At 32.3% G+C, this 24,855-nt stretch overlaps 1 long non-coding RNA gene across 1 annotated transcript; it reads right to left on the bottom strand.

Moving 5' to 3' along the window:
* Positions 1-1,244: 1,244 nt before the first annotated feature.
* LOC141551689 (uncharacterized) lies at positions 1,245-23,278 on the bottom strand. The gene is made up of 2 exons (XR_012484931.1): positions 23,082-23,278; positions 1,245-1,627 (listed from the first exon to the last, which is right to left on the bottom strand). It is a non-coding gene; the product is annotated as an uncharacterized LOC141551689 (long non-coding RNA).
* Between the last annotated feature and the right edge of the window lie 1,577 nt (positions 23,279-24,855).

The following is a 24,855-nucleotide window of genomic DNA, read 5'->3' as shown; positions in this document are numbered from 1 at the left end:
GTAATGGCAGAGAAATTTAGGCAAGATAGAGATGAGAGAGATTTTAATATTTTATTTGAGTTTCTGAGAAGGAAAGATTTTCTGGGGGGGCAGATGAAAAGTCATTCTTCCCCCCAGGGAAGAATTAGACTTTTGCCTCAAATAATTCAGAATCAAATGTGAGTTTCCAATAATTTTTATGTGGTTCCACTGATCAGAGGAGACACAGGCAAGGGGTGGAGTCTGAACTTGTGAGCACTGGAATTTCCAGGAATGAACCATTAATTTTATTTTTGACAGATTGGGAATAGGACCATAAATTCTGATAAACTGGGAGTGAAGGGGATAGTCACTAGAGGCAGAAAGTCTGGAACTTAGAGATAGAGAATCCCAATTAGGTATTTGAAATAAAACATCTGGAGTTTTATGATTCTTTTGGAATGCCCAGAGTGGCCAGATCTCCACTGCCGTAATTATATTAGTCCTAATGAACAGGAAAGGGGGATTGCAACCAAGAGAATTGAGGGAGAACAATTCAAGGAACAGAGGAAGAACAATTTAGGGAAACTGAGGCAGAACAAAGAAAAGGAATCTGTGGCACAACAGAAAAAAGGAGAAATTTTGAAACACATGGTTTTGCAAGGGTCAGTGTTGGAAAATTATCCTTGTATATGTTTTGAAAACAAAAAGTTTTAATAAAAAAAGAAAAAACATATAAAATCTCTAGTTTGGAATTTACAAACTTTCAGGCTTCCCCTGCTATTCTTGCTTTATTTCTTATTGTTGCCTGCTATACTATTCACATAGCAGTCAAACTAACCTATTAAGTCAATCCCAATATACACCATTCTATCTCCTGTTTCTTTTCCTTTGGATACTTTCTTCATGTCTGGAACATAATTCTCTTCATACCTTGGTTAAGTCGAATTACAGATTTATCTTTATCTTTAAATCACTTCATATTATTTCCCATCACTTTTGATTCATTAACATGTCCAAAGAAACTTGATTTATTCACCTTAATGACATAAACAGATAGTCTAGCATGTCACATCCCTGGAATGTGGCAGGCTACAACTTTTCTTCAGGCTTCTAATGTCCTCATTATTTGGGCATAATTTTTTAATATTATCAGACTCCAATTTAGGGAATTTTCCTCAATAAGTGTTAAACACCTGAATATCAATGTTACAAATTGATTTCTCCTCCACTTTAATTAATACATTAACAGTAATTATTTTTGACAAAATAATATTTCCTGAAAATATATTGTGATTAAGAAAATGTTTATTTAACCAGGCCATTAGTACTCCCTATAACACCCCAGTCCTTCTGAAGAGTTAGTTCAAATATAAAGTGGTTTTCATTAAATATTTCCCTTAAGATTTCTTTTTAGTTTCACATAATCACTTCATAAGTCTTTTCTCTCTATAAGATATGGCTTTTCAGTTGCCTTATACATTCACTGTGGTTTGAGTCAAGTAGATTAGCCTTTGGGGTTGCAATAGCTTCTCACCTGGCTTGTCTATAGAAGTCACAGTAATGTCCTCCATATATTGCCATTAGTGATGTTCAAGGGCCTCCTCTGACTTTTTAAACCTCTCACATTTCTCTAAGACTATGCAGATCTATCTTGAAAATCAGTGACCTAAAAGTAAGGAAAAATCAACTCAATATGGAAAAGAGATTCTATGTATTCATTATTTTTTTTCTCCTCCAGTACCCAACACACACACACACACACACACACACACACACACACACACACACACACACACACTTTTTCTTCTTCATTCGAAAAGTTACAAGGAGAAGGAAATGAGGGTTTCTTTCCCCCCTTCCATTGGGGTTTTTTACACACAAACAATTCTAGCACAATAGCTAAATGAATGAATGGATGAAAAAGGATTTATAGATACTAATTAGTAAATGTCTGTGCTAAACTCTGGGAAAACAAATAGAAGGATAAAATAGTCCTTACTCTTAAATGAGTTTAATGGGATTTGGGGAAGACAAGATATATATATACATACATATATATATATATATATAGTTTCATTAGCAAGTCAGAGGGAAAGGCTCCATGGTCCATAGAATAGAGCAACAAACCAAAAAAATAATGTAACTTCTTTTTTGCTATATTCACTGATAAAATCATATCAGCTTTCAATGTGAAATTATGTGACAGTATCAAAGTATTCAGGACTTTTCATTGTAACACGTATAGAGCAGGTATTAGGTCCTATTTTCTTGAGGGTTGCTTCTTGTGCTGTATGACTGCCTTCTTCATTACATAGGAAAATGTCATAGATTAACTGTGCATACTTTGAATCAGGGTGATACCACTGCATTTGTTATAACACATACTTCTTGAATATGAACATCACAATTCCTGCTTCATGCATCTAGGAGAGGTAGATCATGCTCTAAAGAGTAGAATCTTGTTGTGCTGGGACTAGATATCTGGAGGATCTTATTATCAGCTCAAGTCCTTGGTCTTATAAGAGGAGTAAAGAAGCGGGACTCACATGGATGGTCAAATGTGGAGTCCATTTCTTCCAAATTCTCTCAGCCTTTTGTACCCTAATACCCTTAAGTAACCATAGCATGCTGTGCATGTGCTAATTATATACTGTGCATGTGGGACCATATAAACAACTTGCTATTGTATGTAGATGTCTCTGCTACTTGATATCACTCTGCTTCAACTACAACATAGGTTGTCACTGCCCCCCTGACTTTTCAGAAAGGCTGAGAGCCCTTAGGAGAGATGTGGAGCTGAGCCAGACATTGTCAGCAGGTTCCCTCTGGGCTGAAGGGTCTTACCTCACCCAGAGTTCCCCCACTATCTGTGGTTTGCTACAAAACCTAATTGGTCTGGAACTTTGTTCCACTTGGGTACATGCAATATTCCCTGTATTAAATGAAAATTCTTTGAGGCTAGGGATGGCTTTATTTTTTATTTCATTGTGACTCAGTGTTTTGCACAAAGTTGGCATTTAATAAACATTTGTTTGATTGAATTAAAACAGAAAAACAATAATGTCAACAATTAAATGGACCTATTTTGCACTAGAATATCATTTCTTTTTTTAAAAAAGTTTTACTGTCATTGTTGTTTAACATATTGGGAAGCAAATATTATAAGTCGTAATAAAATGTTTTGGCGCTGTGTGGAGTTCACTCTGGCTTTTTAAAAGCTATTCTGTGACAAAGTAGACTCTGAAAAATACTATAAAAGTGGAATGGCTTCAAGTGTAAGCCTATTAGTGGACTATATTTCTCTTATTTGATGAGTATCTCAGATAAGAGCAAAGTTTTTATCTTTAGTAAGTTGGCCAATGGTGTTCTTGTTATGATAGAAATTCATAAAGACTTTCTCCATAAGTGAGGAAACATTGCCAACTGTATCAATGAGGTCATCCACACAAAACTGCATCAAGTATCTTTTGACACATCAAAGAATTAGGTGCATTGTTCTTTTCCCTCCATTCCAGTGACCTTAATTAAGACCAACCTCTCTTCATATCTTAGAAAGGACAGACCTTTCAACCTGTGTGTAATATGATTTAAAGAGGGCAATAAAATAAATGTGGCAACTGTTAAAAATGGTTTGTTTAAAAAGGAGCTTATCTTATCAAAATCATTGGTCCAGGGATGACTTTTCTGAAAGGTTTCAGGTCACATGTGTGTGTATGAATGCACAAAATTTGGCCTCAGATCAAAGAAAATTTTGGTTTTCAGTGTGGCTGAAAGAATAAAGCCATTTAGAGTTTCTGACCCCTAATTCAATATTTTAAACATCATCTTTCAGGGGACAAAAAAGATAAAAAAATCACTAGTGAACATCTCCGAAGTTTGGTGATGTCTCTAGAGAATGAAGCTAGATATTAATATATTTATTCTTTTAAATTAAAGGTATTTAGTATAATATTCTATATATCAAATGCATAAGTACCCATGGACAATGCACTTACATATTTATGCTACTAGATACACAACATGCACATAAAAACATACTTATGAGTACACATCAGTACTTATACATAATGTACATACAACTTGTTTGAGTATACATATTATATATATGTATGTGTATAAAGATATTTATTGATTGATAGTAAATAAAAATAATGCATTTGAATATATAATATTCATATATACTCATTTAATATTATATATATATATATATACATATATTTTTATGTCTCTATGTATGCATGCTTATGTGCAGCTTCATATGCAAACAAATATGCTTCTGTATACACAATTATTCTTTGAGCCCCAGGAAAAGAAGTACACTTTAAAGAGAATTTATTAAATACTTATTCTTTTTTGTGTTTCAACTTTAATAATATTAAAATATGTATGCATGTAGCTATCCTGAAGAATTAAGAATATATTATCTTGCTTCATCTGTATTTAAAGATAAAGTGACAGAAAAAATCCTCCAAGAATAATCATTTATTATGTCTATTTTATTCATGCAATAAATATTTATTTAGCACAATATTTGCAAACTACTGGAGAAACTAGGGAATATAAAACCTACAAGAAATGATACTACATTATATGTCAAAATATATATACATAAATCTCCAGGAGTAGAGCCAAAATGGTAGAGGGAAGCCAGGAAGCTGCTTGAGCTCTCCCAATTTCCCTTGAAAAACACATGAAACCAAGCCTCTAAACAGAATGTGATGGAATGAAATCACTCTTTAGCTCAAAGAGATTGCAAATTTTTCAACAAAGGCAAGTCTCACTGGGTCTTAATCACAGCAAATTGGTAAAGAAGAAGTGAGTCCTGGTTCAGTAAAGAAACAAATCAATCGGGAAGCTTTTAGTCCCAACTCAGAAGGCAAACTCTAGGAAACCAGGCTGTTTCCTGAAAAGCTAACCCTAACCCTGAAAAGCTACACCCTGCAAACACAAGGGGCCTCTGTGCTCAAAGCCAAGGTTCAGGGCTGCACAGTAAGCTTGGGACAACATGTCCTTTACCCAAAAGCAGAGCTCCACCATAAAAGTTAAAAAAAAAAAAAAAAAAAGAGGAAATACCAAAAGAAAAAGAAAGAAAATAAACAAGAAATAGAAAATAACCTTGCCCATAGAAAGCTACTTTGGTAACAGAGTAGACAAAAGCAAATTCAGACCAAGGAAAAAATACACAGAAGAAATCTCAAAGAGTGATATAAATTGATTCCAAGCCCAATGAGGCTTCTTGAAAGTACTCATAAGACTTCAAAAGGCATATAAGAGAGGTATAAGAAAAAATGAGAAAGGAAATAAGAGGTATGCATGAGAGAGTCAACAACTCTTGGAAAAAGAAAGGAAAAAAATATCTGAAGCAAATGACTCCTTAAAAAGTACAATTAACCAAATGGAAAAAAGATGTACAAAAGATAACTGAAGAAAATCTTACAATAAAACCTACAACATGATAAATGGAAGCTAAAGACTCTGTGAGACAGCAAGAATCAGTCTAGCAAACTAAAAAAAAAAAAAGAAAAATGGAAAAATTATGAAATAATCTCACTGTCAAAGAGCCAACCTGGAAAATAGAACCAGAAGAACCATTTAAAAATTAATGGTCTACTTGAAGACCATGCCACCCCCCCCCAAAAAAAAAAAAAAAAAAAAAAAAAAAGAGCCTAGATAGCATTCTACAAGAGATTGTTAAGGAAATCTGCCCTAATGTTCTAGAAACAGAGGCGGAAATAGTCATTGAAAGAATTCAGCGATCACCTTTTGAAAGAGGTCCCACAAGGAAAACCCCAAAGAATATTGTAGAAAAAATCCAGAACTACAAATTCAAGGAAAAAAACGCATCATGCTGACAAACAAAAACAATTCAAACATCAAGGAGCAACAAACAGTTAGGATTAACAAGGATCTGGCATTTCTATGATAAAGGTTCAGATATTCTAGAAGGAAAAAAGATCTAGGATTACAACAATGAATTCACTATCCAGCTAGACTCAGCATCATCTTTTAGGAGAGGTGATGAAGCTTCAATAAAGTAAGAGATTTTAATATATTTCCATTGAGGAAAAAAACAAACAAAAATTTTACAAACACAGGACTCAAGATAAGCAGAGAAATGTAAATGGGAGAAAATGTATATTATTTCAAGGTTAAAATTTTTACATCCCTAGATGGGAAAATTATATCTGTTAACTCTTGAGTACTGTATCTCTCACTGGGCAGACAGAGGGTGTCTGTGGAATGAAGAGTGTCATTCTCAATGGATTCTGATATGTTGACATCATAGAAAATGACATTAAGGAGTGGAAAAAAGTCTGTACTTGAAAAAGAGGAAAGGGGGGACTAAAGATAATTAGTTCACATGTAGAGGAACAAAAGATCTATTACAATGGCTGGAAAAAGAGAGGGGCATGAGAATTCTCTGAAGCTTAATCAAGCAGTTTTGATTCTAAGAGGGAATAATTTAATTATTTAGGATTGTATAGAAATTTATTTAACCTTATAAAGAAATAGGAGGAGAAAAATGAAAGAAAAGAGAGGAGTAGGATAGAAGGAAGTGCAAAAACACTAAGGGGAAAGTAGAGAAGTCAGGAGGAGGCAATAGATGGAGTGGGTTAAAATATACTAAGAGAAGGTGATAGGAGATAAGGTAGTGGGTAGGCTGGGTACAAAAATACAGGACTAAAGTGAGGGTGGAAAGAGAGAACAAAAGTACATACAGGAGAGAAAACAGATTGGAGGAAAATACAGAGCTGGTAATCATAACTGAATTTGAGTGTGAATTTTATTCCCATAAAATGGAAGCAAATAGCAGAGTGGATTAAAAACCAGATTCCTCCTATATGTTGTTTACAATAAACACATTTGACATATACAGACACTTGTAAAGATAAAAGACTGGAACAGAATTTATTATGCTTCACCTGAAGTTAAAAAAAAAAAAAGTAGCAATTTTGATCTCAGATAAAGCAAAAGAAATCTATTCTCTCTCTCTCTCTCTCTCTCTCTCTCTCTCTCTCTCTCTCTCTCTCTCTCTCTCTCTCTCCCTCTCTCTCTCTGTATATACATATATATATATATGTATGTATATATGTATATATATATATGTATGTATATATGTATGTATGTATGTATATGTAAAGAAAGAGTCCTGCCAAATTCCTTCTATGATCCAAATATGGTACAGACACCTAAATCAGGAAAGGCCAAAACTGAGAAAGAAAATTATGAAAATTACACACCAATCACTCTAATGAATACTAATGCAAAAATTTTCAATAAAATATTAGCAAAGAGATTTCAGCAACTTGTCAGCAGAATAATACACTATGACCAAATAGGATTTATATGAGTAATGCAGGGCTGGTTCAATGTCAGGGAAACTCTTACCATAATTGACTATCAATACCAAAACCAAAAGAAATTATATGATAATCTCAATATATGGAGAAAACATATTCATATTAAATTATTAATTATTATTTATTATTAAAATTATTCCTATTAAAAATTCTAGAGAGTAGAGGGATAAAGGAAACTTTCCTTACAATAATAATCAGTATCTATCTAAAACCTACAGCAAGTATTATTTGTAATGGAGAGAAGCTGGACACATTCCCAGTAAGATCAGGGGTAAAACAAGGATGCCTGCTGTCACCATTATTCCACATTGTACTCTAAATGTTGGCTTTAGCAGTAAGAAAATAGAAAGAAATTAAAGGTATTAGAATAGGTAATAAGGAAATAAAACTATCACTCTTTGCAGATGATATTATGATATACTTAGAAAATCCTAGAAAATCATTCCAAAACCTACTGGAAAACAATCTATTCACAACTTTAGTAAAGTTGTGGGACATAAAATAAATCCACACAAATCATCAGCTTGTCTATATATTACTAACAAAACCCATCAGCAAAAGATAGAAAGAGAAATTCCATTTAAAATTACTGTAGGCAAAATAAAATAGTTGGAGGTTTATCTGCCCAGACAAATCAAATAACTATATGAACACAATTTCAAAACACTTTTCACACAAATAGTCAGAACTAAACAATTGGAAAAAATAGCATTTGCTCATGGATTAGTTTAGCTAATATAATAAAAACTAAATTGATCTATTTTTCAGTGTCACACAAATCAAAATGTCAAAAAGTTTATGGAATTAGAAAAAATAATAACAAAACTCATTTGGGAGAACAAGAGGTCAAAAATATCAAGGGAATTTATGAAAAAAAAAAATCCAAAGATGGTGGCTTTGCACTGCCAAATGTAGACTTATATTATAAAGCAGTAGTCATCAAAACTATTTGGTTCTGGCTAAGAAAAAGGGTGGTATAAGTTCAACAATGATACTGTATGAGGATGTATTCTGATGGAAGTGGATATCTTCAACATAGAGAAGAGCTAATCCAATTCCAATTGATCAATGATGGACAGCTACATCCAGAAAAGGAACACTGGGAAATGAGTATAAACTGTGAGCACTGTTTTTTGTTTTACCTTGTGAATATAATCTTTCCTTTGCAACAACAACAACAACAAAATTCGGTTCTGCACATATATATTGTACTTAAGATATACTATAAGATATTTAATATGTATGGGAATGCCTGCCATCCAGGGGAGGGGGTGGAAGGAAGGAGGGGAAAAACTCAGAACAGAAGGGAGTACAAGGGATAATGTTGCTAAAATAAAAAAAAATTACCTATGCATATGTACTGCCAAAGAAAATGTTATAATTATAAAAATTAATAAAAAATTCAAAAAAAAGTAAATAGGTTAAACTTGGTTAAAAAAAAAAAGAAAAGAAAAAGGGTGGTATACAAGTGGTATTAATGAGGTATACATGACACAATAATCAAGACTTATAACAATCTAGCATTTGAACAATTCCCAAACAATAACTTCTGGAATAAGATGTCACTATTTGACAAAAATTGCTAGGAAAACTCAAAAATAATGTCAGAAGCTCAGTGTAGACCTATACTACACATCCCATACCTAAATAAGGTTAAATGGCTTCATGATTTGGATATAAAGAATGATACCATAAACAAATTAGAATATCAAGAGATAATTTACCTATTATATTTTTGGGAAAGGGAGGAATTTATAACCAAAGAAGAACTAGATAACATTATAAAAGGCAAAATCCACCACTTTGATCACATTAAAGTGGAAATTTTTTTCAGAAACAAAACCAGCAGAAAAAAGGGAATTACAAATCTGGCAAAAAATATAGCCAGTATTTCCAATAAATGTTTTATTTTTAAGATATATAAAGAATTATATCAAATCTAAAAGAATACAAGTTATTCCATATTTGATAAATGGTCAAAGGATATGAAAAGAAAATTTTCAGATGATGAAATTAAAGTCATTTATAATATGAAAAAATGCATTAAATCACTATTGATTAGAGAAGTGAGGTATCACTTCATACCTCTCAGATTTGCTAAGACTACAGGAAAAGGTAATGACAAATGTTCCAGGGAATGTGACAGTACTGGACACTGATCCATTTTTGGTGAAATTGTGAAATAATTCAATCATTCTAAAGACAAATTTGCAACTATGCCCAAAGGGCTATCAAATTGTGCATATGCTTTGACCCTGCAGTTCCATTACTGGGTCTGTAAAGCAACTAAATCATAAGAGGGGAAAGGATCCCTATGTTCACAAATGTTTTTAGCAGCTGTTTTTATGGTAGCAAAGAATTGGGAAATGAGTAGAGTCCCATTAGCTGGAGAATGTCTGAATAAATTATGGTACATGAAGGCAATGGAATATTATTGTTCTATGACAATTAGTGAACAAGCTGATTTTAGAAAGACATGGGCAGATTTCTGTAAACTGATGCTGAATGAAACCAGCAGAACCAGGAATACATTGAGCAAAATAACAAGAATGAGTGATGAGCAACAAAGCCTTTGTTTTTCTCTGTGGTTCAGTGATCTTAGTAATCCCAATAGACCTTGAACAGAAAATGCCATCTGCATGGAGAACATGTACTAAGGAAACTTAATATAAATAAGCACATGCTATGTTCATGTCTCTTTTGTCTTTTTTTTTTAATTTCTCCCATAGTTTTTTCCCTTTTACTCTGATTTTTCTCTCAACAAGATTCATAAAGTAATGTGCATTAAAAATAAATAAATTTACTAGTGAAAAAAAAAACCAAAATAAAGCATATACAAGAAAGGTATGATGAATGAGATTGTAGGTCACTACCAATAAATGGAATTAGGGAAGCTTTCATGAATAATGTAACATTAATATACATTAAAGGATATATATGAATTAAATCTCCAATAAAAAAAGAAGGGGCATTGCAGAAATATGGAAGTTTTAACCTATAACCATGATCAAAACTTTCAGTCTCTGAGCCACTAAAGACCAAATCAGTATATCTCTACTTTGAATATAAAGAATTACTTTGTGTGCATTTTTAATCTTTTAGGTTCAATGTGGGAAGAATAGCACACAAGGGAGAACACATTTATGAATGGTTTAGGATTTCCAAATTTCCTATTCTTTTCCAATTTTAAAGTGTGTGTGTGTGTGTGTGTGTGAGAGAGAGAGAGAGAGAGAGAGAGAGAGAGAGAGAGAGAGAGAGAGAGAGAGAGAGAGAGAGAGAGAGAGAGAGAGAGAGAGAGGAGAGAGAGAGAGAAAGGAGAGAGAAATAAGAGTGAGGGGATAGAGAAAAAGAGAGAGCAGGAGAGGACAGACAGATGTGCATCAGACAGAGACAGACACAGAGAGAGAAAAAAGTTTTTTATATGAAGAGTTCCTTATATCAACATAGAAAAGGTTGCTCCCTGAAATCTCTACCATTGCAGATCATGTGTCTGTTTATTTTTCCATACCACTTTAGCTATATACAAACGTAGTCACATAGTCACATTCTTGATGTTGCTGTTCCAACATGTACTTCCTTTTCATCCTCAGAGACTCAAAAATTACTTTATCTGATGTCTTTTTTTAATCATTCCTTCTTTCCTTTACCTATTTTTCTCTTCATCAAAACCTCTATTACTTTCACTTCTAAGTCTCTTCCCAAGCTGTACAGGTTCCTCTATCTTCTATTTCTTATTGCAACCTCTCAATGAATCAGGTAAATTTTATATTAATGTTTACACTTACATCTCTGACTCTTTTACCTTGATCACACTTTCATAAAATTCAATTTAGATTATTTCCACATTTCCCCCTACTTTAGTTTTATTCTAATAATATTAAATGCAACAAGAAGAAAACAGTAAATTATGCAAGTTGCGTCCACTTCAAATGTATGTTGCATATTCTCAAATTGGCAATTTAAAAAAAAAATCATCCTAATCAATTCACTGTCACCACAAGAGCTCTTCCATAACTTTTTCATTTTTTCTCAAGATCCCTACTGTACCACTCACCCCACTCTCTATCAGCCCAGGATATTTCCTCAAATTTTATAGAAAGAAAATAAGCAATTCTCCAAGATTTTTTTCCCTTTCCTTTTAGTGTCTAAATATTGAAATATCTTAATTAACTATCTATTCTACTCTACCTTACATAAAGACATAGAATTTCTGTAAAAATGTTCTGCTTTTCATCCCATCTCTCAAATTGTTGCTATCCACCTCAATCCTGGCTCGTTCAGTGATACTTAAAAACATACCTATATATTCTCCCCAAAAAGTTTAAAACATGCATACACACATGCAAGCACAAACACACACACACACACACACACACACACACACACACACACACACACACACACACACACACACTTTATTTAGCCACCCTAGCTTTCCATCATCTTTCCTCTTCTCAGTTAAAATCCCTAAGAATTTGTTTCTACTTTCTCTTCTCTTTTGCTTCTAAATCTTATGCAATCTGGTTTCAGACTTCAGCTTTTGATTGAAACCTCTCTCTCTCTAGATTACTAATTCATCACTAAATTGGCAAACCTACTGAGTTTTTCTTGGTCTTTGATTTATTTACAGCATTTGATATTAATAACCTTCTCTCTTTTGTGTTCTCTCTCCTTGCTAGATTTTTATGAGACTGTTCTCTCCTGTTTCCTACTCCTTCTCAGATGGATATTTGTTAGTCCTTTTATACCTATTTTCCATGTCTCTTGCTCACCAAACTTAGGTGTCCTCTAAAGTTCTTACCTATGCCATCTTTTCTCCCTCCTTATCAAGGTTTTAAAACCTGACTTCTGATTTCTGACTTTTTTCATTTACCCTGTCCACTTTGTTGATAACTTTATTTCAGTATAATTAATTTCTTTTGATATCTTTGATTTGTCTTGCACATTTAAAAAAAATTAACCTGAGAAAAACTCCACCATTCTGCCAAAAAGCTCTCTGAAATATAATATAAAAGGTTAAAAACTTCTGCTCTCCTTAGTATTGTTAAAACCAATGACAAATGGATCCCTGCTAAGCAACATATTGACTTAGAAGACCATAAATAACAACATCTATGTTGTACTTTTTGCTTATTTTGTTAAATATTTTCCATCTCTGCAGTGTTTTGTGTGAATCCAGGGCTATATATTTTTCAACTCTGTTCTATATTATTACTTGATAATATCAAATTTAATGTTTGGTTATTATCTCTAGACTGATGATTCCTAGATACATTTATCTATACTAGATCCTCTTCATATTTCCCATACCACATTACAAATTGACTTTTAGCCATCTCAAATTGTATATCCTTTAGGCACTTATACTCAGCATGGGCATGTCTTGATCAACTTATATTTTCCCTAAACCCTTGGATCTTGCAAAACTTCCTTTTGCTGATGAAGGCCTTAACATTCTTCCAATAAGCCAGGCTTATAACAAATGTTAATCTTCACTTTCACTTACCCCACATATAGAATCTGTCATCAAACCTTGTTGCTTCTATCCCCCCCCCCAAATCTTGTAAACTTCTTTTTACTTATACAACCAAAAGCTTAATGTATACTTTTATTGTTTCTCAGACTTAATGAAAAAGGCTTAAGTTTGATCTATTTTCAAGTCTCTGTCTTGTCCAATCTATATGAAATTGCCAATGACCTTCCTTAAATGAAGAATTGATCATGTCATTCCCTTTCCTCATTTGATAACTCTAGTGGTTTCCCATTACCTCCACGATCAAATTTAAAATGGCATTTAAAGCCCTCTCCAACCTGGCTCCTTCCATCCTTTTCAGTATTTGTACACTTCACTCTCTCTCATATGTTCTGGACACTGCCTTACTTGTTATTCAAAAAGGATATTTCATCTCCTAACTCATTTCATTTTCACTGGTTGTCCAATCTGTCTGAAATATTGTCCCAGTTAGCCTCCTGATTTTTTTCCTTTTTACTTTTTTCTAGACTTACCTTAAATTCTACATTTTGCTATAAGCCTTTCTTGATAGTTCTTTCTCTATCTCTCTCCTGCATACATTTCTAGGGCTTTCACTCTGACACAATTCTGAGACTTACTCATATTGATGCTGTATATCAGTTGCCAACCCTCTGATACAAGTTTTCAATCTATCACTTGTCTTAGAGTTAAATCCTTACATGTTGATTTCTTATTTAATTGATTTTATATCATATTAAATCAGAAGTCATAGTTAATTTAAGTAAATATCATATAACTTCTTGATTTGCTTACCTTATCAGTCTACTCTAAAAAGAAATTAAATGAATTCTAGTTAGAGAGTGAAAAGTTATGTTTATTGAATTAGCTTTGTTTTCCTTTTTCTTTTAATTCATTGCCTTTATTTTCTGTATGAATAATTATTTTTTGAATTAGAATTTAAATTTATAGAATCATTGATCTAGGACTAGAAGGAGGCTTAGAAACAATAGGACCACACACACATATATACACATCTATATGTATATACATATGTGTGTGTGTGTGTGTATGTTGAGAAGAACTCAAGAAGACATTTCATGCACCTCCATTATTTTAAAAGCAAAAACTCTGAGGACAAAGAAGGCAATGAAAGTGGACAAAGTTCACATATAGAAACATCAACATGGGACTTATACTTTAAGGATGAAAGTTCTTTCCACAAAACTACTCAATGGGAAATCTCTCCTATTTCATTTTATCATTTGATGTTTTTTGATGTTATCCACAGTAATATTCCAATCTAATTACATCCTACCTGAGAAATTTTCTTTGAAAGCCCCTCCAACCCCATTTTCTGTGTTCCATCTGTTTTGGTTTCTTCTATTTTATTTTGTACAAGAAAATTTTATTTCAAAAATAATTGAAATTATCCATTTTATACTTGTAATACAGTTTAAGATCAGATATTCCTGAATCTGCTTCCTTTAAATTTTCTTTCCATGTTTTTAAAAAAGTCCTTGATCTTTTGCTTTTCTATATGAACTTTGTCAATTTTTTTTCTGATTCAGTGAGATAATTTTCCCCCAGGCAATTGGGGTTAAGTGACTTGCCTAAGATCACACAGATAGAAAATGTTAAGTTTCTGAGGCCAGATGTGAACTCAGTGCCTCCTTACTTCAAGGTGGTGCTTTATCCATTGTGCCAAAACTGCCCCCAGTAAGATACTTTTTTTAAAATAAATTGGGATGGCATTGAATAAATGGATAAATTTGATAAAACTATCAAAAGAGTTAGGGAAAGACTCTTGAAGGATTAGGGAAGTTGAAAAGAGGAAGGCAGTGTAGTTTGCAGAAGTAAAGCAAAGGAGTAGGAATAGTAAGGAGGATTGTGAGGAAAAATGGAAAAGTAGTATAGAATGTGATTTGGATGAAAGTACCCAAAAAATGGATATTGATAGCCAATTGATCTTTTAGAATTCAACAGCATGTTACTTTCAGGAAACACTATAAAAGTGAGAGATACATGAAAAGATAAATAAAGGTCAGGGTTAGAATATATTGTAAAAAAATGTAGGGTTAGTGATCATGATTTTATATTAATTATATATATATATATATATATATATATATATATATATATATATATATATATATATATATATAAAATATAAAATTTTAATCTAAAATATATTTACTCAAAAGAGAAAATCTGAGAAACGACACTGTGTCAGTAATACTATCAAATGCCAAAACATCAAATCAGATTATTTAAGATAATTTGATGGTATAAAATACTATCTGAGAGAATACCTTAAAATATGGACAGGACCTATATGAATGTAAATAGAAAACATTTAAAGGAAGCAGATTCAGTCATATCTGACCTTAAACTGCATTACAAGTATAAAATGTATAATTTCAATTGTTTTGAAATAAAATTTGTAAAGTAAAGGACCTTAAGTTGCAACCAAAGGTAACTTACCCCCCCCCCAAAATTATTATCTTGTATAATTCTTATTGTAGCTCCATTATATTGAATTTTGTTATTGTTGTTTCTTCCAATGTTTTCTCCTTAATTTGGGAGCATTGAAAGCTGGATATGATATTCCTTAGTTTTCTTCCTGAGATCTAGTTGAAGTGGTGATTAGTGGATTTTTTTCTACTTCACTGTTTTCTTCTTTTCTATTTTTCCTCACAATCCTCCTTACCCTTTTCTTATCCCTCCTTACTCATTTGTTTTACTTCTATAAACTACACTGTTTTCCTCTTCTCAACTTCCTCAGTCCTTCAAGAATTCTTCCCTTATCCTTTCTCCCAACCTTTCCTGCTTATTTCCTTTATACTTCTCTCTCTCTCTCTCTCTCTCTCTCTCTCTCTCTCTCTCTCTCTCTCTCTCTCTCTCTCTCTCTCTCTCTCTGTCTCCCTCTCTGTCTCTCTCTCTCTGTCTCTCTCTCTCTCTCTCTCTTTCTCTCTTTTTTCTCTCTTTCACCATATAAATACAATTTATATATGGAGAGAGAAATTATCAATCTATCTATTGACATATTGTTCCTTCTTTCATCCATTCCTGCTGAGATTAACGTGCAAGCACTATCCAACCTCCCCCCTACAAGCTTCATCTCTATCATTTTTCCCTTTTATGTATCATTTAATGAAAAAGTTACTTTCCTACTCAGGAAAGTTTTTGTTTTTGTTTTTTAGAATAACCTTAGCATACTCAATTTAGCTAAAATCTTTCTTTCAAAATCCCCACATAGTAATAACAGTGATTAATACTGAGAATATTTTAAAAATATGAAATAAACTTGACTTTACTGATTATAATTATAAGTGGTTTTTAATATTTACCTTGTTACTAGATTTTTATCACAAAAATTGAAGTTTTTGAGATCTTTAAATACTTTTTTTCATTCAAGATAATAATTAACTTTTTTGGGTAAGTTACCTTTTGTTGCAACTTAAGGTCTTTTACTTTACAAAACATATTTCAATATAGTGACTGCTGGATGTTGTATAATTCTTATTGTAGCTCCATTATATTGAATTTTGATATTGTTGTTTCTTCCAATGTTTTCTCCTTAACCTGGGAGCATTGAAAGCTGAATATTATATCCCTTAGTTTTCTTCCTGAGATCTAGTTGAAATGGTGATTAGTGGATTTTTTTTTCTATTTCTGCTTTGCCTTCCTCTTCTAGAACATTAGTACAATTTTCCTTGATACTTTTGCTATTATTGTATCAAGATTTATTTTAATTGTAATTTTCAAGTAGTTTGACTATCCTTGATTTGTTCTCCATATCTGTTGTTTTTCTGATGAGGTTTCACTTTCTCTTGTATTTTCTTATTTATTCTTTTGATTTTGTTTTATAATTTCTTGGTGTCTTAAAATGTCATTAGGTTCCATTTACCCAATTTTGTTTATCAAGGAATTGTGTTCTTCCTTAAGTTTTTGATTCTCTTATTCAATATGGTTGATTATCTATCCCTCAAATGATCTTGCTCCCTGTTGTGGGTCTCTCAGGGAACTACAGACTAGAGCTCTCCTCTCTTTGCTCTCCAGAAAGGGCCCATAGCTAGCAACTGCAGTTGCTCCACATCTTCAATTGTGTGCTAGTTGCTTTTCTAAAGCAGCCGACTGGGAATCTGGTCATCACAGCTGTGCTAGGATTCCTTGATAGTAAAAGGCTGTTACATGTTTTTACTCAGCTGTCAAACCTTCCACAGTCTATGAGATGACAGTTTTTAAGGTTCAGATTTTGCAATCATTTGCTCTTATCTCAGTATTTTTACACATAACTAGTTGACTACTGAACATAAATAGAAGGGGTTTTCTTTGGGAAAAGAAAGGGTGAGGTATGAGGAGAACATGAGAGAAAAATTATATAGTGCATATATGTGTATTAAATAAAAAATGGGATGTGGTAGAAGGTTGAAAAAATAAGAAAGCATATTTTTGCTAACAAAAAAAAATCAATGATTGTGAGAGAGAATTTAAAAAGCTATTATTAAAAGATGTTTATCTATTGGTTTCAATATATTTGGAGTTTTTGTCCTCACCAGTTACCATAGCTTTCTTTGTACTTCCTCTATCTGCTGCTGCTGCATTATTCTGACTGGTGGTCAGAAGGGGGAAAAAAAAGTGAGTTATACTGTGAGATGGATAAATTCAAACTTTCAGCATAAAAAATGTATTGACCATCATATTATCCCCATATTTCTTTTCATTTCTTCCTTTGGCTTTTCTGGTTATTCTCTTCAATTTCCTTTATATACTTATCAATTTGCCTTTCATCTCATAAACAAAACCATTAGCAAAAGAAATCTTAAAAGTAAATACTATGCTGAGAAAGATGAGTATTAAAATTTGTTAGAAAAAAAGCAATATGGTTACATGTTACATGATCTAATAAAACCTTTTTCGAAAGAGATTACTCACTGATCCTGCAACAATGATAATGTGATAACATCCTACTAATGTCAGGAATACATGGTGAAAAGTCTGGTGAGTTCCTGGAATTAGTAAAAGTCAATTCAATATTAGCTGAGTCCACTCTATAATTAAGTTATCCCATTATCAATGAGTCTCTTGTATACTGTAATATTTTTATTCTAATTTATCTTAACAATCAAAGAAAGTATTTAATTGCTTTAATGATATTAGCCAACCCAGCCTTTATTACAGCATAGGGTGTAATTACCCTATTTTAACTTAATTTATAGATCTCATTAACACTCTTACCATTCCATTGTGATTAAAAATTTCCCAAGAATTGAAATCTCTCTGAATAGTAAAAGAATTGTTGTGATTTATTGTTCATCCTTGCTGCAATGAGCAAAGAGTTGATTTATAATTCTTAGTCCCAATTTAGGTGAACAGGATTATGATGGGGAGGGAAGGAAGTCAGTTCTTGAAAAGGCAAGTTTATCCCTTTTAGTTACATAGCAACAGTTTTTTATGGACCCTATCACTTGCTGCAAAGGAATATAACAGGATCTCAAGAGGACAAATCTTAAAACAATAACCATCTTGATAACTTCACTTCTGCCAGAATAAAATTAATTATATTCTTATATTTTTCAACATGCAACCTTCATTTTTCCTCTCACAATTTCCACGCCTTCATTTTCCAAGAAATACCCCTTTTTCATCTGCTAGTTAGTCAATTGAGCTATTGTCAGTTATATAGATTAACACCTGAGTCATTATCTTCTTCTTCTTCTTCTTCTTCTTCTTCTTCTTCTTCTTCTTCTTCTTCTTCTTCTTCTTCTTCTTCTTCTTCTTCTTCTTCTTCTTCTTCTTCTTCTTCTTCTTCTTCTTCTTCTTCTTCTTCTTCTTCTTCCTCCTCCTCCTCCTCCTCTTTTTCTTCTTCCTTTTCTTCTTCTGCTTCTTCCTCCTCCTCCTCCTCTTCTTCCTCCTCCTCCTCCTGATCTTCTTCTTCTTCTTCTTCTTCTTCTTCTTCTTCTTCTTCTTCTTCTTCTTCTTCTTCTTCTTCTTCTTCTTCTTCTTCTTCTTCTTCTTCTTCTTCATCCTTTGATTCTAATACATCTTTTTCTACTTCTCCTACTACTTCTTCTTCCTCTTCTACTTTTTGTATTCTTCTTTTTCTACTTCGTATACTTCTTCTTCTTCCTCTTCTTCTACTACTACTTCTTCTACTTTTTTATTCTTCTTCTTGTTCTACTTCTTCTTCTACTACTACTACTTCAATTACTACTACTATTTCTACTTCTCCCACTTCTACTTCTTCGACTCCTACTTCTTCTATTACTTCTTCTATACTTCTACTTTTTCTTCTACTACTATTACTTCTTCTATACTTCTCTTCTTTTTCTTCTGTACTTTTCTTCTTCTATAATTCTCTTCTCTTTTTTCTTCTTCTTTGTCTCCCTTTGTTTCTGTGTCTTTCTGCCCCTGCCTCTGTCTCTCTGTATATGTATATTTCTCTTTGTTTACTAAACTATTTATAATTACCTCCATGCTTTTCCACTGAACATACTATTTGAATTTTATGCCAAAAAGAGAATTAATTAGAACAATTTAGATTCTACATCTTCCTCTTTAATGAAAGTTTGTTTTCTGAAGCAATATTAAGAAATATAACTTAGAAAACCCCATAGATTCTAATAAAAAGTTATTAAAATTATTCACAACTTTAGCAAAGTTGCTGGATATAAAATAAATCCACATAAATCCTCAGCATTTTTATACATCACCAACAAAATGCAACATCAAGAGATACAAAGAGAAATTCCATTCAAAACAAATGTTGAGAGTATAAAATATTTGGAAATCCATCTACCAAAGAAAACTCTGGAATTATGTGAACAAAATTACGAAACACTTGCCACAAAAATTAAGTTAGATTTAAATAATTGGAAGGACATTCACTGCTCGTGGATAGGCTGAGCAAATATAATAAAGATGACAATACTCCCCAAACTAATCTATTTATTTAGTGATATACCAATCAGACTCCCAAGAAACTATTTTAATGGCCTAGAAAAAATAATAACAAAATTCATAGGGAAGAATAAAAGGTCAAGAATTTCAAAGGAATCAATGAAAAAAAAAAAGGCATATGAAGGTAGTCTAGGTACCTGATCTAAAGCTATATTATAAAGCTGCAGTCACCAAAACCATTTGGTATTGGCTAAGAAATAGACCTTCTTTAAACTCCTACAATCCTGGTTTACATCTGAAAACACATTGGAACTGTTTGATATGCAAATCATTATATAGTCTTACAAATCAACCTAAATTGGTCAGTGACATGAAACTTTAAAAGCCCCCTGTAGTTTTTTAGATCCTTCAAGTTCAGCGTGTACAAATAATTGTCATTGTTGTTACCTTATTTTCACACTACAAAAAAGCAGTCGTGACTTATATTGATTAAATTGACTTTCTGTTAATGATATGTGTTCTAATCCCCAAAGAGTAATGCACCCACTGTGCCTGGTTATTTTTTTCTTCCTGACACTTCAAGAAAGCTATGCACCTTATTTGAGAAGCTCTTTACAAATCATCATAAAAGAAAAATGATCTCAGAAGCACATAAAGTCTTTTCTACATGCACTTTCCCCACAAAGCTCAAACACATCTTTCATTTTGATCACAGAAATGCAAATTTTCTGACAGACAAAATACAGCATGACTAAATCCAAATCTAGTACAGTACATTTACTCAAGTGAAAAGGATAATACAATGAAACATAATGGAATTTACTCAAAAGATTTTTCAAAGAGCATGTGCTTTACATTGGTTTATTTTGCAACATTATTTTAAAACAATTAAGCCAGTTAAAATAGAAAATATTGTTCATACATGATAAGAAATCTAAGTGTTCTAGTATTCTATAAAAAAGAAAATATTTTCCCTACAAAGGCTTTTATAGGAATGCAAAAATTGCATAGTAAACAACAATATAGACTCATATTTTGTTATGCTAAATTTCTTAAGAAATAAAGGAGCTAAGATTTATATTTAATTCTTTCTTTGATGTTCCTTATAATACTGTTATCCAAAACAAATACTTCCTGGTTGAAGAAAGAATAGGAAAAAATATATTCTGTAAGATACTTCTTATGGGCCCTGGGTTCCAAGTTCACCACCTCCAAGCACTAAGGAATACAAAAAAGAGTGCTTTATAAAGCAACAAAAAAGGACCCATTGAAAATAGTTTGTAAAATGTGAAAGCTAGCCAATTACTTGTAATAGAAGTGATACAAAAGAATTTCACAACATTTAAAACTGGTCATGGAGGGAAAAGTTGACTATTTCTTGGATAGGTGAAAAAAAAAAAAAAACAGATAATAGGAGCTAGGAGATAATGAGAGATAGAACAAATGACCAAATTTTTCTCAGGATTATAGAGAGAAATTATTTGCCAAATGAGAAGTGAAGAAAAAGCTGTAAAGGAGCCCTCAGAATAGAAGAATATATTTGAAAAATATATACAGGGAGTAAAAAGGGAAGTTTTATCAAAGAAAATAAAATATTGTCATAGAACAAATATAATTTCTATTGATTAAATTACTTGAATTAACAGAACACCAATGAAATAGATCTTTATCAACTGAAGACATTCTTCTGAGAGTAAATCAATTAATTGGCTGACTGATTAGTTGATTAACTAAAGCCCTTTTGGTGTGATTTAACCCATTACAAATACATTTAATTTTAACTCATCTTTTCTTTTCTTTTTTACATAAGGATGATATGACAAAGTTTTTTAATGCATTTCTGAATTATACTGATACCACTTCAGTGGTATAATCCTTATCTAGGAACACTGACCAGAAACTCCTTTTCATTAAGCATATTTTTTTCTTAATTAAAGCTTTTTTTTTTCAAAATATTTTCATAAATAACCTTTAACATTAAGCTATGGAAAACCTTGTGTTCTAAAATTGTTCCCTCCCTTGCAACCACTCCCTCCTCTAGATTGCAAATAATCCAATATATGTTACACATGTGCAATTTTTCAAACACATATTTCCACAATTATTCTGCACAGGAAAAAAATCAAATCAAAAAGGATAAAGATGAGAAAGAAAACAAAAAGCAAGCAAACAACAACAAAACCAGTGAAAATACTATATTGTGGTCCACAGTCAGTCCCCACAGTTTTCTCTCTGGGTACAGATGGCTCTCTTTATCACATGACCATTGATACTGGCCTGAATCACCTTGCTATTGAAAAGAGCCATGTCCATCAGTTCATGTAAGTCTCTCCAGAACTCTCTGAACTCATCCTGCTGATCATATTTTGTAGAACAATAATATTTCATAAAATTTATATATCATAACTTATTCAACTATTCTCCAACTGATGGGCATATGCACTCAAGTTTTCAGTTTCTTATCATGACAAAAAGGGCTGCCACAAACATTTTTTGCACATGTGGGTCTCTTTCCTTCCTTTAAAATCTCTTTGGGATACAGACCTAGTAGATACACTGCTGGATCAAAGGGTATGCACAATTTGATAGTCCTTTGGGCATAGTTCCAAATTATACTCCAGAATGGTTGAATCAGTTCACAACTTCATCAACAATGTATTGATGTCACAGTTTTCCCACATCCCCTCCAACATTAATTATTACATTTTCCTGTCATTTTAATCAATCTGAGAGGTGTATAGTGGTACATCAGATTTTCCTTAATTTACATTTCTCTGATTAATAGTGATTTAAAGCACCTTTTCATGTGACTACAAATGGTTTCAATTTTTCATCTTAAAATTGTCTGTTGATATCCTTTCAACATTTATCAGTTAATTGAAGAATGACTTATAAATCTGAGTCAATTCTCTCTATATTTTAGAAATGAGGCCTTTATCAGAACCCTTTAATGTAAAACTTTTCCCCAGTGTATTGCTTCCTTCTAATCTTTTTTGCATTGGTTTTATTTGTACAAAAACTTTTTTAACTTAATATAATAAAACTTATCCATTCCAATTATTCAATTAATCAATTAGCTTAAATAATACTATTTGGGGTAGGAGATGCCTTTTAAAAAAAACTAAATATCTTCCTCTAAATAAGAACTCTAGTCTTCCCTATTTTCATAGTAACTTTTAATAACTGGATTCTTTCTCTTTGGCTATTCATTTTTTTAAAGAGCTTGTTAGTGTAATCACATTTAGTCCTGGGATATGGGGGATGGTACCTCTGGTCTCTGCTCTTCCTTCAGGTCTCCCCTATAATCTGGTACCCCAAAAAGGACTCCATCCTCCATTGAGTACCCACAGCCAGTGACATCTCTGCCTCACTGCTTCTCTACTTACTGGGCTCATGCTTTTTCATTCTTGTACCATCTCAGCATCATAGCTAGATCTTGCCTTCTTTATCAGCAGTTCCCCTCAAACTTCCTTTACTCAGATGCCTGATGCCCCCAAATATCAGGGAGATGAAAGTTACTGTGGCTGGGACCCAGACTATCTCCCAATCCAGCTAGTCTCAGGATTCACCACTTGCTGTTTCAGTGTAACTGGCCTGGAAGTGCTTATATGTCACAGGGGCCAAACTTCCATTCTAGAATCTTTCTTTGGATCTTCTCCAATTGTTGCGCTGTTCTGCCCCAATTCTTACTTCTTTTTCACTGCTCTTTGTTTCACCCCAACATGTAACTTATATTTGTGGGAATATTCTGTGGAGCTTGGAATTTTCTAATTTACTTTATCATCTTCCCAGAATTCTCCATGTATAGTTCTTGAAGAAACTTTCAGGTTTCTATTGATCACCAGTTTAACTTAAATATACTCACAATCCATATCTTATAACTTTGCTGTGCATTTTTCTTAAAATTGATGTCAAGCTCTGTGGTCTAGAACCTGAAAAATCCATCTTTAAACTCTTCTTTAAGATTAACAAAATAAGGTCATCATTGATCTTTCTCAATAGTTTATCAAAGATAATTGCTTGTATCTCAATAATCCCATAAATAATTAATTTATTTTTATTCTGAACATTTTATGTCTTTTTGAAGATCACTTAACTTTTCCTTTAAGCACATAGATATTATATCATTAAATATACATATTTTAAAGTTCTTTGTAATAGTAATTATTCAATATAATTTTCTTAGATTAATTTAACTCTTTGATATTATTTCATTTTCCAGGACACTTTTAAGCATATTGTATGCTTGACACTAGTTCTAATATTGTCATCCAAAATAATTATTGTAAATTATTTTTATATATTTAGTTGACCATAACATAAATTCAAATCCTCAGTATGATTACCTTTTCTTTGATATCTTTAGTGTGCTTTTTTTGCAGCTAGTTCTCTTATTTTCTTCCCAAGTGAGCTCAAGCACCACTTTTTGCTTGAGGTCTTTTTCAATCTATATTTTAAATTGTTTACCTTAGTACTCTAATATCTTTGCCAAGAAAATCCAAATGGTGTTATGAAGAATTGGATAAAACTATAAATGAGTATACAAATTGGTCAAATTGATATAATGATCAGTATCATGGAATTTGGGAAGGGCAAAAATGGGGGGGAAGGTATTTGAGTTGATTTTGCCCAGCTAATTGACAGGCAGATTAGAGATATCCTCCACAAGAATAGGTAAGTTCTGATGAAAGATATATTTGTGGAGGATAATGAATTCGGTGTTGGACATGTTGACATTGAAATTGTTTTTTTTTTCTTTTGTCCTGAATACATGACATGCAGAAAACATTTTAAAATTGTTATAAATTAAGTCACTTGGTTATCTTTACAGATATTGAAATTCATCATAAATGGCAATAATCAGTATCAATATATCTTGAGGTATTAATTCAGAATTATATGTTGATGGTGGAATAATATCCTGAACAAGAAACAGTCATTTAAATGTTCTAGATAGTTTCTCTCAAAAAATTCACATTAAGGTATCATTAATAGTCTATACCATTCTTAAACCATGGCAAAATATTTCCTTGAGGGTAATGAAGCATGATACCAATTATTCAAATATTGTTCTTGGCCACAAAATTTTAAAATTTTCTTTAGCTATGTGCAACTGTAGGGAATAATAGTGTTAGACATTTTTTTCTGCACATAAGCCAT

This window comes from Sminthopsis crassicaudata, chromosome 1 (genome assembly GCF_048593235.1).
Source record: "Sminthopsis crassicaudata isolate SCR6 chromosome 1, ASM4859323v1, whole genome shotgun sequence".
Classification (NCBI taxonomy): domain Eukaryota; kingdom Metazoa; phylum Chordata; class Mammalia; order Dasyuromorphia; family Dasyuridae; genus Sminthopsis; species Sminthopsis crassicaudata.
The sequence above is the reverse complement of the archived record's forward strand: the minus strand, read 5'-3'. Positions and strand labels throughout refer to the sequence as shown.